Genomic DNA, 17,586 nt, shown 5'->3' on the forward strand with positions numbered 1-17,586 from the left:
AGAATGATGTGAAATTGTGCTTTGTGCAACATAATTCTAGGTGCCATTTACAAACCATAAATGCTAATGACTCCATTCCTTTTTGTGGTTGTAGGGGCTGTTGATTGGAGTACACTAAAACAAACCTGACCTCTCTAGGACATTCAGAAGCCAAGTTATAAGCCCACAAATGTGTAACTGGACTACTTCTTTAAAGTGACACCAGATCCGGTGACATTTGGGAAATGGTTTGACCCCCTTAGGAAAGTGCTATCATCATGAAACGTTCAGATCACTTACAACTCAATAGATTCTACCTTCCTGTAACGTTTCAGCCTGACTGGACCTTGTTTTCACACAAATGAACCCAGAATGATGTGAAATTGTGCTTCGTGCAACATAATTCTGGGTGCCATTTACAAACCATAAGTGCTAATGACTCCATTCCTTTTTGTGGTTTTAGGGGCTGTTGATTGGAGTACACTAAAACAAACTAACCTCTCTAGGACATTCAGAAGCCAAGTTATAAGCCCACAAAGGTGTAACTGGACCACTTTTTTAAAGTGACACCAGGCCCGGTGACCTTTGGGACATGGTTTGACCCCCTTAGGAAAGTGCTATCATCATGAAACGTTCAGATCACTTACAACTCAGTAGCTTCTACCTTCCTGTAACGTTTCAGCCTGATTGGACCTTGTTTTCACACAAATGAACCCAGAATGATGTGAAATTGTGCTTCGTTCAACATAATTCTGGGTGCCATTTACAAACCATAAGTGCTAATATCTCCATTCCTTTTTGTGGTTGTAGGGGCTGTTGATTGGAGTACATTAAAACAAACCTGATATCTCTAGGACATTCAGAAGCCATGTTATAAGCCCACAAATGTGTAACTGGACTGCTTCTTTAAATTAACACCAGATCCGGTGACCTTTGGGACATGGTTTGACCCCCTTAGGAAAATGCTATCATCATGAAACGTTCAGATCACTTACAACTCAATAGATTCTACCTTCCTGTAACGTTTCAGCCTGATTGGACCTTGTTTTCACACAAATGAACCCAGAATGATGTGAAATTGTGCTTCGTGCAACATAATTCTGGGTGCCATTTACAAACCATAAGTGCTAATGACTCCATTCCTTTTTGTGTTTGTAGGGTCTCTTGATTGGAGTACATTAAAACAAACCTGATCTCTCTAGGACATTCAGAAGCCAAGTTATAAGCACACAAATGTGTAACTGGACTACTTCTTTAAATTGACACCAGATCCGGTGACCTTTGGGACATGGTTTGACCCCCTTAGGAAAGTGCTATCATCATGAAACGTTCAGATCACTTACAACTAAATAGATTCTACCTTCCTGTAACGTTTCAGCCTGATTGGACCTTGTTTTCACACAAATGATCCCAGAATGATGTGAAATTGTGCTTCGTGCAACATAATTCTGGGTGCCATTTACATACCATAAGTGCTAATGACTCCATTCCTTTTTGTGGTTGTAGAGGCTGTTGATTGGAGTACATTAAAACAAACCTGATATCTCTAGGACATTCAGAAGCCAAGTTATAAGCCCACAAATGTGTAACTGGACTACTTCTTTAAATTGACACCAGATCCGGTGACCTTTGCGACATGGTTTGACCCCCTTAGGAAAGTGCTATCATCATGAAACGTTCAGATCACTTACAACTCAATAGATTCTACCTTCCTGTAACGTTTCAGCCTGATTGGACCTTGTTTTCACACAAATGAACCCAGAATGATGTGAAATTGTGCTTCGTGCAACATAATTCTGGGTGCCATTTAAAAACCATAAGTGCTAATGACTCCATTCCTTTTTGTGGTTGTAGGGGCTGTTGATTGGAGTATACTAAAACAACCCTGATCTCTCTAGGACATTCAGAAGCCAAGTTATAAGCCCACAAATGAGTAACTGGACTACTTCTTTAAATTGACACCAGATCCGGTGGCCTTTGGGACATGGTTAGACCCCCTTAGGAAAGTTCTATCATCATGAAACGTTCAGATCACTTACAACTCAATAGATTCTACCTTCCTGTAAGTTGTCAGCCTGATTGGACCTTGTTTTCACACAAATGAACCCAGAATGATGTGAAATTGTGCTTCGTGCAACATAATTCTGGGTGCCATTTACAAACCATAAGTGCTAATGACTCCATTCCTTTTTGTGGTTGTAGGGGCTGTTGATTGGAGTACACTAAAACAAACCTGACCTCTCTAGGACATTCAGAAGCGAATTTATAAGCCCACAAAGGTGTAACTGGACTACTTCTTTAAAATGACACCAGGCCCGGTGACCTTTGGGACATGGTTTGATCCCCTTAGGAAAGCGCTATCATCTTGAAACGTTCAGATCACTTACAACTAAATAGATTCTACCTTCCTGTAACGTTTCAGCCTGACTGGACCTTGTTTTCACACAAATGAACCCAGAATGATGTGAAATTGTGCTTCGTGCAACATAATTCTGGGTGCCATTTACAAACCATAAATGCTAATGACTTCATTCCTTTTTGTGGTTGTAGGGGCTGTTGATTGGAGTACATTAAAACAAACCTGATCTCTCTAGGACATTCAGAAGCCAAGTTATAAGCCCACAAATGTGTAACTGGACTACTTCTTTAAAGTGACACCAGATTCGGTGACCTTTGGGACATGGTTTGACCCCCTTAGGAAAGTGCTATCATCATGAAACGTTCAGATCACTTACAACTCAATAGATTCTACCTTCCTGTAACGTTTCAGCCTGATTGGACCTTGTTTTCACACAAATGGACCCAGAATGATGTGAAATTGTGCTTCGTGCAACATAATTCTGGGTGCCATTTACAAACCATAAGTGCTAATGACTCCATTCCTTTTTGTGGTTGTAGGGGCTGTTGATTGGAGTACACTAAAACAAACCTGACCTCTCTAGGACATTCAGAAGCCAAGTTATAAGCCCACCAATGTGTAACTGGACTACTTCTTTAAAGTGACACCAGGCCCGGTGACCTTTGGGAGATGGTTTGACCCCCTATAGGAATGTGATATCATCATGAAACGTTCAGATCACTTACAACTCAATAGATTCTACCTTCTTGTAACGTTTCAGCCTGATTGGACCTTGTTTTCACACAAATGGACCCAGAATGATGTGAAATTGTGCTTCGTGCAACATAATTCTGGGTGCCATTTACAAACCATAAGTGCTAATGACTCCATTCCTTTTGTGGTTGTAGGGGCTGTTGATTGGAGTACACTAAAACAAACCTGATCTCTCTGGGACATTCAGAAGCCAAGTTATAAGCCCACAAATGTGTAACTGGACTACTTCTTTAAATTGACACCAGATCCGGTGACCTTTGGGACATGGTTTGATCCCCTTAGGAAAGCGCTATCATCATGAAACGTTCAGATCACTTACAACTAAATAGATTCTACCTTCCTGTAACGTTTCAGCCTGATTGGACCTTGTTTTCACACAAATGAACCCAGAATGATGTGAAATTGTGCTTCGTGCAACATAATTCTGGGTGCCATTTACAAACCATAAATGCTAATGACTCCATTCCTTTTTGTGGTTGTAGGGGCTGTTGATTGGAGTACATTAAAACAAACCTGATCTCTCTAGGACATTCAGAAGCCAAGTTATAAGCCCACAAATGTGTAACTGGACTACTTCTTTAAAAGACACAAGATCCGGTGACCTTTGGGACATGGTTTGACCCCCTTAGGAAAGTGCTATCATCATGAAACGTTCAGATCACTTACAACTCAATAGATTCTACCTTCCTGTAACGTTTCAGCCTGATTGGACCTTGTTTTCACACAAATGGACCCAGAATGATGTGAAATTGTGCTTCGTGCAACATAATTCTGGGTGCCATTTACAAACCATAAGTGCTAATGACTCCATTCCTTTTTGTGGTTGTAGGGGCTGTTGATTGGAGTACACTAAAACAAACCTGACCTCTCTAGGACATTCAGAAGCCAAGTTATAAGCCCACCAATGTGTAACTGGACTACTTCTTTAAAGTGACACCAGGCCCGGTGACCTTTGGGAGATGGTTTGACCCCCTATAGGAATGTGATATCATCATGAAACGTTCAGATCACTTACAACTCAATAGATTCTACCTTCTTGTAACGTTTCAGCCTGATTGGACCTTGTTTTCACACAAATGGACCCAGAATGATGTGAAATTGTGCTTCGTGCAACATAATTCTGGGTGCCATTTACAAACCATAAGTGCTAATGACTCCATTCCTTTTGTGGTTGTAGGGGCTGTTGATTGGAGTACACTAAAACAAACCTGATCTCTCTGGGACATTCAGAAGCCAAGTTATAAGCCCACAAATGTGTAACTGGACTACTTCTTTAAATTGACACCAGATCCGGTGACCTTTGGGACATGGTTTGATCCCCTTAGGAAAGCGCTATCATCATGAAACGTTCAGATCACTTACAACTAAATAGATTCTACCTTCCTGTAACGTTTCAGCCTGATTGGACCTTGTTTTCACACAAATGAACCCAGAATGATGTGAAATTGTGCTTCGTGCAACATAATTCTGGGTGCCATTTACAAACCATAAATGCTAATGACTCCATTCCTTTTTGTGGTTGTAGGGGCTGTTGATTGGAGTACATTAAAACAAACCTGATCTCTCTAGGACATTCAGAAGCCAAGTTATAAGCCCACAAATGTGTAACTGGACTACTTCTTTAAATTGACACCAGATCCGGTGACCTTTGGGACATGGTTTGACCCCCTTAGGAAAGTGCAATCATCATGAAACGTTCAGATCACTTACAACTCAATAGATTCTACCTTCCTGTAACGTTTCAGCCTGATTGGACCTTGTTTTCACACAAATGGACCCAGAATGATGTGAAATTGTGCTTCGTGCAACATAATTCTGGGTGCCATTTACAAACCATAAGTGCTAATGACTCCATTCCTTTTTGTGGTTGTAGGGGCTGTTGATTGGAGTACACTAAAACAAACCTAACCTCTCTAGGACATTCAGAAGCCAAGTTATAAGCCCACAAAGGTGTAACTGGACTACTTCTTTAAAGTGACACTTGGCCCGGTGACCTTTGGGACATGGTTTGACCCCCTATAGGAATGTGCGATCATCTTGAAACGTTCAGATCACTTACAACTCAATAGATTCTACCTTCTTGTAGCGTTTCAGCCGGATTAGACCTTGTTTTCACACAAATTGACCCAGAATCATGTGAAATTGTGCTTCGTGCAACATAATTCTGGGTGCCACTTACAAACAATAAGTGCTAATGACTCCATTCCTTTTTGTGGTTGTAGGGGCTGTTAATTGGAGTACATTAAAACAAACCTGATCTCTCTAGGACATTCAGAAGCCAAGTTATAAGCCCACAAATGTGTAACTGGACTACTTCTTTAAATTGACACCAGATCCAGTGACCTTTGGCACATGGTTTGACCCCCTTAGGAAAGTGCTATCATCATGAAACGTTCAGATCAGTTACAACTGAATAGATTCTACCTTCCTGTAACGTTTCAGCCTGATTGGACCTTGTTTTCACACAAATGGACCCAGAATGATGTAAAATTGTGCTTCGTGCAAAATAATTCTGGGTGCCATTTACAAACCATAAGTGCTAATGACTCCATTCCTTTTTGTGGTTGTAGGGGCTGTTGATTGGAGTACACTAAAACAAACCTAGCCTCTCTTGGACATTCAGAAGCCAAGTTATAAGCCCACAAAGGTGTAACTGGACTACTTCTTTAAAGTGACACTTGGCCCGGTGACCTTTGGGACATGGTTTGACCCCCTATAGGAATGTGCGATCATCTTGAAACGTTCAGATCACTTACAACTCAATAGATTCTACCTTCTTGTAGCGTTTCAGCCGGATTGGACCTTGTTTTCACACAAATTGACCCAGAATGATGTGAAATTGTGCTTCGTGCAACATAATTCTGGGTGCCACTTACAAACCATAAGTGCTAATGACTCCATTCCTTTTTGTGGTTGTAGGGGCTGTTGATTGGAGTACACTGAAACAAACTAACCTCTCTAGGACATTCAGAAGCCAAGTTATAAGCCCACAAAGGTGTAACTGGACTACTACTTTAAAGTGACACCAGGCCCGGTGACCTTTGGAACATGGTTTTACCCCCTATAGGAATGTGCGATCATCTTGAAACGTTCAGATCACTTACTACTCAATAGATTCTACCTTCTTGTAGCGTTTCAGCCTGATTGGACCTTGTTTTCACACAAATGGACCCAGAATGATGTAAAATTGTGCTTCGTGCAAAATAATTCTGGGTGCCATTTACAAACCATAAGTGCTAATGACTCCATTCCTTTTTGTGGTTGTAGGGGCTGTTGATTGGAGTACACTAAAACAAACCTAACCTCTCTTGGACATTCAGAAGCCAAGTTATAAGCCCACAAAGGTGTAACTGGACTACTTCTTTAAAGTGACACTTGGCCCGGTGACCTTTGGGACATGGTTTGACCCCCTATAGGAATGTGCGATCATCTTGAAACGTTCAGATCACTTACTACTCAATAGATTCTACCTTCCTGTAACGTTTCAGCCTGATTGGACCTTGTTTTCACACAAATGGACCCAGAATGATGTAAAATTGTGCTTCGTGCAAAATAATTCTGGGTGCCATTTACAAACCAGAAGTGCTAATGACTCCATTCCTTTTTGTGGTTGTAGGGGCTGTTGATTGGAGTACACTAAAACAAACCTAACCTCTCTTGGACATTCAGAAGCCAAGTTATAAGCCCACAAAGGTGTAACTGGACTACTTCTTTAAAGTGACACTTGGCCCGGTGACCTTTGGGACATGGTTTGACCCCCTATAGGAATGTGCGATCATCTTGAAACGTTCAGATCACTTACAACTCAATAGATTCTACCTTCTTGTAGCGTTTCAGCCGGATTGGACCTTGTTTTCACACAAATTGACCCAGAATGATGTGAAATTGTGCTTCGTGCAACATAATTCTGGGTGCCACTTACAAACCATAAGTGCTAATGACTCCATTCCTTTTTGTGGTTGTAGGGGCTGTTGATTGGAGTACACTGAAACAAACTAACCTCTCTAGGACATTCAGAAGCCAAGTTATAAGCCCACAAAGGTGTAACTGGACTACTACTTTAAATTGACACCAGATCCGGTGACCTTTGGGACATGGTTTGATCCCCTTAGGAAAGCGCTATCATCATGAAACGTTCAGATCACTTACAACTAAATAGATTCTACCTTCCTGTAACGTTTCAGCCTGATTGGACCTTGTTTTCACACAAATGAACCCAGAATGATGTGAAATTGTGCTTCGTGCAACATAATTCTGGGTGCCATTTACAAACCATAAATGCTAATGACTCCATTCCTTTTTGTGGTTGTAGGGGCTGTTGATTGGAGTACATTAAAACAAACCTGATCTCTCTAGGACATTCAGAAGCCAAGTTATAAGCCCACAAATGTGTAACTGGACTACTTCTTTAAAAGACACAAGATCCGGTGACCTTTGGGACATGGTTTGACCCCCTTAGGAAAGTGCTATCATCATGAAACGTTCAGATCACTTACAACTCAATAGATTCTACCTTCCTGTAACGTTTCAGCCTGATTGGACCTTGTTTTCACACAAATGGACCCAGAATGATGTGAAATTGTGCTTCGTGCAACATAATTCTGGGTGCCATTTACAAACCATAAGTGCTAATGACTCCATTCCTTTTTGTGGTTGTAGGGGCTGTTGATTGGAGTACACTAAAACAAACCTGACCTCTCTAGGACATTCAGAAGCCAAGTTATAAGCCCACCAATGTGTAACTGGACTACTTCTTTAAAGTGACACCAGGCCCGGTGACCTTTGGGAGATGGTTTGACCCCCTATAGGAATGTGATATCATCATGAAACGTTCAGATCACTTACAACTCAATAGATTCTACCTTCTTGTAACGTTTCAGCCTGATTGGACCTTGTTTTCACACAAATGGACCCAGAATGATGTGAAATTGTGCTTCGTGCAACATAATTCTGGGTGCCATTTACAAACCATAAGTGCTAATGACTCCATTCCTTTTGTGGTTGTAGGGGCTGTTGATTGGAGTACACTAAAACAAACCTGATCTCTCTGGGACATTCAGAAGCCAAGTTATAAGCCCACAAATGTGTAACTGGACTACTTCTTTAAATTGACACCAGATCCGGTGACCTTTGGGACATGGTTTGATCCCCTTAGGAAAGCGCTATCATCATGAAACGTTCAGATCACTTACAACTAAATAGATTCTACCTTCCTGTAACGTTTCAGCCTGATTGGACCTTGTTTTCACACAAATGAACCCAGAATGATGTGAAATTGTGCTTCGTGCAACATAATTCTGGGTGCCATTTACAAACCATAAATGCTAATGACTCCATTCCTTTTTGTGGTTGTAGGGGCTGTTGATTGGAGTACATTAAAACAAACCTGATCTCTCTAGGACATTCAGAAGCCAAGTTATAAGCCCACAAATGTGTAACTGGACTACTTCTTTAAATTGACACCAGATCCGGTGACCTTTGGGACATGGTTTGACCCCCTTAGGAAAGTGCTATCATCATGAAACGTTCAGATCACTTACAACTCAATAGATTCTACCTTCCTGTAACGTTTCAGCCTGATTGGACCTTGTTTTCACACAAATGGACCCAGAATGATGTGAAATTGTGCTTCGTGCAACATAATTCTGGGTGCCATTTACAAACCATAAGTGCTAATGACTCCATTCCTTTTTGTGGTTGTAGGGGCTGTTGATTGGAGTACACTAAAACAAACCTAACCTCTCTAGGACATTCAGAAGCCAAGTTATAAGCCCACAAAGGTGTAACTGGACTACTTCTTTAAAGTGACACTTGGCCCGGTGACCTTTGGGACATGGTTTGACCCCCTATAGGAATGTGCGATCATCTTGAAACGTTCAGATCACTTACAACTCAATAGATTCTACCTTCTTGTAGCGTTTCAGCCGGATTAGACCTTGTTTTCACACAAATTGACCCAGAATCATGTGAAATTGTGCTTCGTGCAACATAATTCTGGGTGCCACTTACAAACAATAAGTGCTAATGACTCCATTCCTTTTTGTGGTTGTAGGGGCTGTTAATTGGAGTACATTAAAACAAACCTGATCTCTCTAGGACATTCAGAAGCCAAGTTATAAGCCCACAAATGTGTAACTGGACTACTTCTTTAAATTGACACCAGATCCAGTGACCTTTGGCACATGGTTTGACCCCCTTAGGAAAGTGCTATCATCATGAAACGTTCAGATCAGTTACAACTGAATAGATTCTACCTTCCTGTAACGTTTCAGCCTGATTGGACCTTGTTTTCACACAAATGGACCCAGAATGATGTAAAATTGTGCTTCGTGCAAAATAATTCTGGGTGCCATTTACAAACCATAAGTGCTAATGACTCCATTCCTTTTTGTGGTTGTAGGGGCTGTTGATTGGAGTACACTAAAACAAACCTAACCTCTCTTGGACATTCAGAAGCCAAGTTATAAGCCCACAAAGGTGTAACTGGACTACTTCTTTAAAGTGACACTTGGCCCGGTGACCTTTGGGACATGGTTTGACCCCCTATAGGAATGTGCGATCATCTTGAAACGTTCAGATCACTTACAACTCAATAGATTCTACCTTCTTGTAGCGTTTCAGCCGGATTGGACCTTGTTTTCACACAAATTGACCCAGAATGATGTGAAATTGTGCTTCGTGCAACATAATTCTGGGTGCCACTTACAAACCATAAGTGCTAATGACTCCATTCCTTTTTGTGGTTGTAGGGGCTGTTGATTGGAGTACACTGAAACAAACTAACCTCTCTAGGACATTCAGAAGCCAAGTTATAAGCCCACAAAGGTGTAACTGGACTACTACTTTAAAGTGACACCAGGCCCGGTGACCTTTGGAACATGGTTTTACCCCCTATAGGAATGTGCGATCATCTTGAAACGTTCAGATCACTTACTACTCAATAGATTCTACCTTCTTGTAGCGTTTCAGCCTGATTGGACCTTGTTTTCACACAAATGGACCCAGAATGATGTGAAATTGTGCTTCGTGCAACATAATTCTGGGTGCCATTTACAAACCATAAGTGCTAATGACTCCATTCCTTTTTGTGGTTTTAGGGGCTGTTGATTGGAGTACACTAAAACAAACCTGATCTCTCTAGGACATTCAGAAGCCAAGTTATAAGCCCACAAATGTGTAACTGGACTACTTCTTTAAAGTGACACCAGATCTGGTGACTTTTGGGACATGGTTTGACCCCCTTAGGAAAGTGCTATCATCATGAAACGTTCAGATCACTTACAACTCAATAGATTCTACCTTCCTGTAACGTTTCAGCCTGATTGGACCTTGTTTTCACACAAATGAACCCAGAATGATGTGAAATTGTGCTTCGTGCAACATAATTCTGGGTGCCATTTAAAATCCATAAGTGCTAATGACTCCATTCCTTTTTGTGGTTGTAGGGGCTGTTGATTGGAGTACATTAAAACAAACCTGATATCTCTAGGGCATTCAGAAGCCATGTTATAAGCCCACAAATGTGTAACTGGACTGTTTCTTTAAATTAACACCAGATCCGGTGACCTTTGGGACATGGTTTGACCCCCTTAGGAAAATGCTATCATCATGAAACGTTCAGATCACTTACAACTCAATAGATTCTACCTTCCTGTAACGTTTCAGCCTGATTGGACCTTGTTTTCACACAAATGAACCCAGAATGATGTGAAATTGTGCTTCGTGCAACATAATTCTGGGTGCCATTTACAAACCATAAGTGCTAATGACTCCATTCCTTTTTGTGTTTGTAGGGTCTCTTGATTGGAGTACATTAAAACAAACCTGATCTCTCTAGGACATTCAGAAGCCAAGTTATAAGCACACAAATGTGTAACTGGACTACTTCTTTAAATTGACACCAGATCCGGTGACCTTTGGGACATGGTTTGACCCCCTTAGGAAAGTGCTATCATCATGAAACGTTCAGATCACTTACAACTAAATAGATTCTACCTTCCTGTAACGTTTCAGCCTGATTGGACCTTGTTTTCACACAAATGATCCCAGAATGATGTGAAATTGTGCTTCGTGCAACATAATTCTGGGTGCCATTTACATACCATAAGTGCTAATGACTCCATTCCTTTTTGTGGTTGTAGAGGCTGTTGACTGGAGTACATTAAAAAAAACCTGATATCTCTAGGACATTCAGAAGCCAAGTTATAAGCCCACAAATGTGTAACTGGACTACTTCTTTAAATTGACACCAGATCCGGTGACCTTTGCGACATGGTTTGACCCCCTTAGGAAAGTGCTATCATCATGAAACGTTCAGATCACTTACAACTCAATAGATTCTACCTTCCTGTAACGTTTCAGCCTGATTGGACCTTGTTTTCACACAAATTAACCCAGAATGATGTGAAATTGTGCTTCGTGCAACATAATTCTGGGTGCCATTTAAAAACCATAAGTGCTAATGACTCCATTCCTTTTTGTGGTTGTAGGGGCTGTTGATTGGAGTATACTAAAACAACCCTGATCTCTCTAGGACATTCAGAAGCCAAGTTATAAGCCCACAAATGAGTAACTGGACTACTTCTTTAAATTGACACCAGATCCGGTGGCCTTTGGGACATGGTTAGACCGCCTCAGGAAAGTGCTATCATCATGAAACGTTCAGATCACTTACAACTCAATAGATTCTACCTTCTTGTAGCGTTTCAGCCGGATTAGACCTTGTTTTCACACAAATTGACCCAGAATCATGTGAAATTGTGCTTCGTGCAACATAATTCTGGGTGCCACTTACAAACAATAAGTGCTAATGACTCCATTCCTTTTTGTGGTTGTAGGGGCTGTTAATTGGAGTACATTAAAACAAACCTGATCTCTCTAGGACATTCAGAAGCCAAGTTATAAGCCCACAAATGTGTAACTGGACTACTTCTTTAAATTGACACCAGATCCAGTGACCTTTGGCACATGGTTTGACCCCCTTAGGAAAGTGCTATCATCATGAAACGTTCAGATCAGTTACAACTGAATAGATTCTACCTTCCTGTAACGTTTCAGCCTGATTGGACCTTGTTTTCACACAAATGGACCCAGAATGATGTAAAATTGTGCTTCGTGCAAAATAATTCTGGGTGCCATTTACAAACCATAAGTGCTAATGACTCCATTCCTTTTTGTGGTTGTAGGGGCTGTTGATTGGAGTACACTAAAACAAACCTAGCCTCTCTTGGACATTCAGAAGCCAAGTTATAAGCCCACAAAGGTGTAACTGGACTACTTCTTTAAAGTGACACTTGGCCCGGTGACCTTTGGGACATGGTTTGACCCCCTATAGGAATGTGCGATCATCTTGAAACGTTCAGATCACTTACAACTCAATAGATTCTACCTTCTTGTAGCGTTTCAGCCGGATTGGACCTTGTTTTCACACAAATTGACCCAGAATGATGTGAAATTGTGCTTCGTGCAACATAATTCTGGGTGCCACTTACAAACCATAAGTGCTAATGACTCCATTCCTTTTTGTGGTTGTAGGGGCTGTTGATTGGAGTACACTGAAACAAACTAACCTCTCTAGGACATTCAGAAGCCAAGTTATAAGCCCACAAAGGTGTAACTGGACTACTACTTTAAAGTGACACCAGGCCCGGTGACCTTTGGAACATGGTTTTACCCCCTATAGGAATGTGCGATCATCTTGAAACGTTCAGATCACTTACTACTCAATAGATTCTACCTTCTTGTAGCGTTTCAGCCTGATTGGACCTTGTTTTCACACAAATGGACCCAGAATGATGTAAAATTGTGCTTCGTGCAAAATAATTCTGGGTGCCATTTACAAACCATAAGTGCTAATGACTCCATTCCTTTTTGTGGTTGTAGGGGCTGTTGATTGGAGTACACTAAAACAAACCTAACCTCTCTTGGACATTCAGAAGCCAAGTTATAAGCCCACAAAGGTGTAACTGGACTACTTCTTTAAAGTGACACTTGGCCCGGTGACCTTTGGGACATGGTTTGACCCCCTATAGGAATGTGCGATCATCTTGAAACGTTCAGATCACTTACTACTCAATAGATTCTACCTTCCTGTAACGTTTCAGCCTGATTGGACCTTGTTTTCACACAAATGGACCCAGAATGATGTAAAATTGTGCTTCGTGCAAAATAATTCTGGGTGCCATTTACAAACCATAAGTGCTAATGACTCCATTCCTTTTTGTGGTTGTAGGGGCTGTTGATTGGAGTACACTAAAACAAACCTAACCTCTCTTGGACATTCAGAAGCCAAGTTATAAGCCCACAAAGGTGTAACTGGACTACTTCTTTAAAGTGACACTTGGCCCGGTGACCTTTGGGACATGGTTTGACCCCCTATAGGAATGTGCGATCATCTTGAAACGTTCAGATCACTTACAACTCAATAGATTCTACCTTCTTGTAGCGTTTCAGCCGGATTGGACCTTGTTTTCACACAAATTGACCCAGAATGATGTGAAATTGTGCTTCGTGCAACATAATTCTGGGTGCCACTTACAAACCATAAGTGCTAATGACTCCATTCCTTTTTGTGGTTGTAGGGGCTGTTGATTGGAGTACACTGAAACAAACTAACCTCTCTAGGACATTCAGAAGCCAAGTTATAAGCCCACAAAGGTGTAACTGGACTACTACTTTAAATTGACACCAGATCCGGTGACCTTTGGGACATGGTTTGATCCCCTTAGGAAAGCGCTATCATCATGAAACGTTCAGATCACTTACAACTAAATAGATTCTACCTTCCTGTAACGTTTCAGCCTGATTGGACCTTGTTTTCACACAAATGAACCCAGAATGATGTGAAATTGTGCTTCGTGCAACATAATTCTGGGTGCCATTTACAAACCATAAATGCTAATGACTCCATTCCTTTTTGTGGTTGTAGGGGCTGTTGATTGGAGTACATTAAAACAAACCTGATCTCTCTAGGACATTCAGAAGCCAAGTTATAAGCCCACAAATGTGTAACTGGACTACTTCTTTAAAAGACACAAGATCCGGTGACCTTTGGGACATGGTTTGACCCCCTTAGGAAAGTGCTATCATCATGAAACGTTCAGATCACTTACAACTCAATAGATTCTACCTTCCTGTAACGTTTCAGCCTGATTGGACCTTGTTTTCACACAAATGGACCCAGAATGATGTGAAATTGTGCTTCGTGCAACATAATTCTGGGTGCCATTTACAAACCATAAGTGCTAATGACTCCATTCCTTTTTGTGGTTGTAGGGGCTGTTGATTGGAGTACACTAAAACAAACCTGACCTCTCTAGGACATTCAGAAGCCAAGTTATAAGCCCACCAATGTGTAACTGGACTACTTCTTTAAAGTGACACCAGGCCCGGTGACCTTTGGGAGATGGTTTGACCCCCTATAGGAATGTGATATCATCATGAAACGTTCAGATCACTTACAACTCAATAGATTCTACCTTCTTGTAACGTTTCAGCCTGATTGGACCTTGTTTTCACACAAATGGACCCAGAATGATGTGAAATTGTGCTTCGTGCAACATAATTCTGGGTGCCATTTACAAACCATAAGTGCTAATGACTCCATTCCTTTTGTGGTTGTAGGGGCTGTTGATTGGAGTACACTAAAACAAACCTGATCTCTCTGGGACATTCAGAAGCCAAGTTATAAGCCCACAAATGTGTAACTGGACTACTTCTTTAAATTGACACCAGATCCGGTGACCTTTGGGACATGGTTTGATCCCCTTAGGAAAGCGCTATCATCATGAAACGTTCAGATCACTTACAACTAAATAGATTCTACCTTCCTGTAACGTTTCAGCCTGATTGGACCTTGTTTTCACACAAATGAACCCAGAATGATGTGAAATTGTGCTTCGTGCAACATAATTCTGGGTGCCATTTACAAACCATAAATGCTAATGACTCCATTCCTTTTTGTGGTTGTAGGGGCTGTTGATTGGAGTACATTAAAACAAACCTGATCTCTCTAGGACATTCAGAAGCCAAGTTATAAGCCCACAAATGTGTAACTGGACTACTTCTTTAAATTGACACCAGATCCGGTGACCTTTGGGACATGGTTTGACCCCCTTAGGAAAGTGCTATCATCATGAAACGTTCAGATCACTTACAACTCAATAGATTCTACCTTCCTGTAACGTTTCAGCCTGATTGGACCTTGTTTTCACACAAATGGACCCAGAATGATGTGAAATTGTGCTTCGTGCAACATAATTCTGGGTGCCATTTACAAACCATAAGTGCTAATGACTCCATTCCTTTTTGTGGTTGTAGGGGCTGTTGATTGGAGTACACTAAAACAAACCTAACCTCTCTAGGACATTCAGAAGCCAAGTTATAAGCCCACAAAGGTGTAACTGGACTACTTCTTTAAAGTGACACTTGGCCCGGTGACCTTTGGGACATGGTTTGACCCCCTATAGGAATGTGCGATCATCTTGAAACGTTCAGATCACTTACAACTCAATAGATTCTACCTTCTTGTAGCGTTTCAGCCGGATTAGACCTTGTTTTCACACAAATTGACCCAGAATCATGTGAAATTGTGCTTCGTGCAACATAATTCTGGGTGCCACTTACAAACAATAAGTGCTAATGACTCCATTCCTTTTTGTGGTTGTAGGGGCTGTTAATTGGAGTACATTAAAACAAACCTGATCTCTCTAGGACATTCAGAAGCCAAGTTATAAGCCCACAAATGTGTAACTGGACTACTTCTTTAAATTGACACCAGATCCAGTGACCTTTGGCACATGGTTTGACCCCCTTAGGAAAGTGCTATCATCATGAAACGTTCAGATCAGTTACAACTGAATAGATTCTACCTTCCTGTAACGTTTCAGCCTGATTGGACCTTGTTTTCACACAAATGGACCCAGAATGATGTAAAATTGTGCTTCGTGCAAAATAATTCTGGGTGCCATTTACAAACCATAAGTGCTAATGACTCCATTCCTTTTTGTGGTTGTAGGGGCTGTTGATTGGAGTACACTAAAACAAACCTAACCTCTCTTGGACATTCAGAAGCCAAGTTATAAGCCCACAAAGGTGTAACTGGACTACTTCTTTAAAGTGACACTTGGCCCGGTGACCTTTGGGACATGGTTTGACCCCCTATAGGAATGTGCGATCATCTTGAAACGTTCAGATCACTTACAACTCAATAGATTCTACCTTCTTGTAGCGTTTCAGCCGGATTGGACCTTGTTTTCACACAAATTGACCCAGAATGATGTGAAATTGTGCTTCGTGCAACATAATTCTGGGTGCCACTTACAAACCATAAGTGCTAATGACTCCATTCCTTTTTGTGGTTGTAGGGGCTGTTGATTGGAGTACACTGAAACAAACTAACCTCTCTAGGACATTCAGAAGCCAAGTTATAAGCCCACAAAGGTGTAACTGGACTACTACTTTAAAGTGACACCAGGCCCGGTGACCTTTGGAACATGGTTTTACCCCCTATAGGAATGTGCGATCATCTTGAAACGTTCAGATCACTTACTACTCAATAGATTCTACCTTCTTGTAGCGTTTCAGCCTGATTGGACCTTGTTTTCACACAAATGGACCCAGAATGATGTGAAATTGTGCTTCGTGCAACATAATTCTGGGTGCCATTTACAAACCATAAGTGCTAATGACTCCATTCCTTTTTGTGGTTTTAGGGGCTGTTGATTGGAGTACACTAAAACAAACCTGATCTCTCTAGGACATTCAGAAGCCAAGTTATAAGCCCACAAATGTGTAACTGGACTACTTCTTTAAAGTGACACCAGATCTGGTGACTTTTGGGACATGGTTTGACCCCCTTAGGAAAGTGCTATCATCATGAAACGTTCAGATCACTTACAACTCAATAGATTCTACCTTCCTGTAACGTTTCAGCCTGATTGGACCTTGTTTTCACACAAATGAACCCAGAATGATGTGAAATTGTGCTTCGTGCAACATAATTCTGGGTGCCATTTAAAATCCATAAGTGCTAATGACTCCATTCCTTTTTGTGGTTGTAGGGGCTGTTGATTGGAGTACATTAAAACAAACCTGATATCTCTAGGGCATTCAGAAGCCATGTTATAAGCCCACAAATGTGTAACTGGACTGTTTCTTTAAATTAACACCAGATCCGGTGACCTTTGGGACATGGTTTGACCCCCTTAGGAAAATGCTATCATCATGAAACGTTCAGATCACTTACAACTCAATAGATTCTACCTTCCTGTAACGTTTCAGCCTGATTGGACCTTGTTTTCACACAAATGAACCCAGAATGATGTGAAATTGTGCTTCGTGCAACATAATTCTGGGTGCCATTTACAAACCATAAGTGCTAATGACTCCATTCCTTTTTGTGTTTGTAGGGTCTCTTGATTGGAGTACATTAAAACAAACCTGATCTCTCTAGGACATTCAGAAGCCAAGTTATAAGCACACAAATGTGTAACTGG

This window comes from Nothobranchius furzeri, chromosome 15, assembly GCF_043380555.1.
Source record: "Nothobranchius furzeri strain GRZ-AD chromosome 15, NfurGRZ-RIMD1, whole genome shotgun sequence".
Lineage (NCBI taxonomy): Eukaryota > Metazoa > Chordata > Actinopteri > Cyprinodontiformes > Nothobranchiidae > Nothobranchius > Nothobranchius furzeri.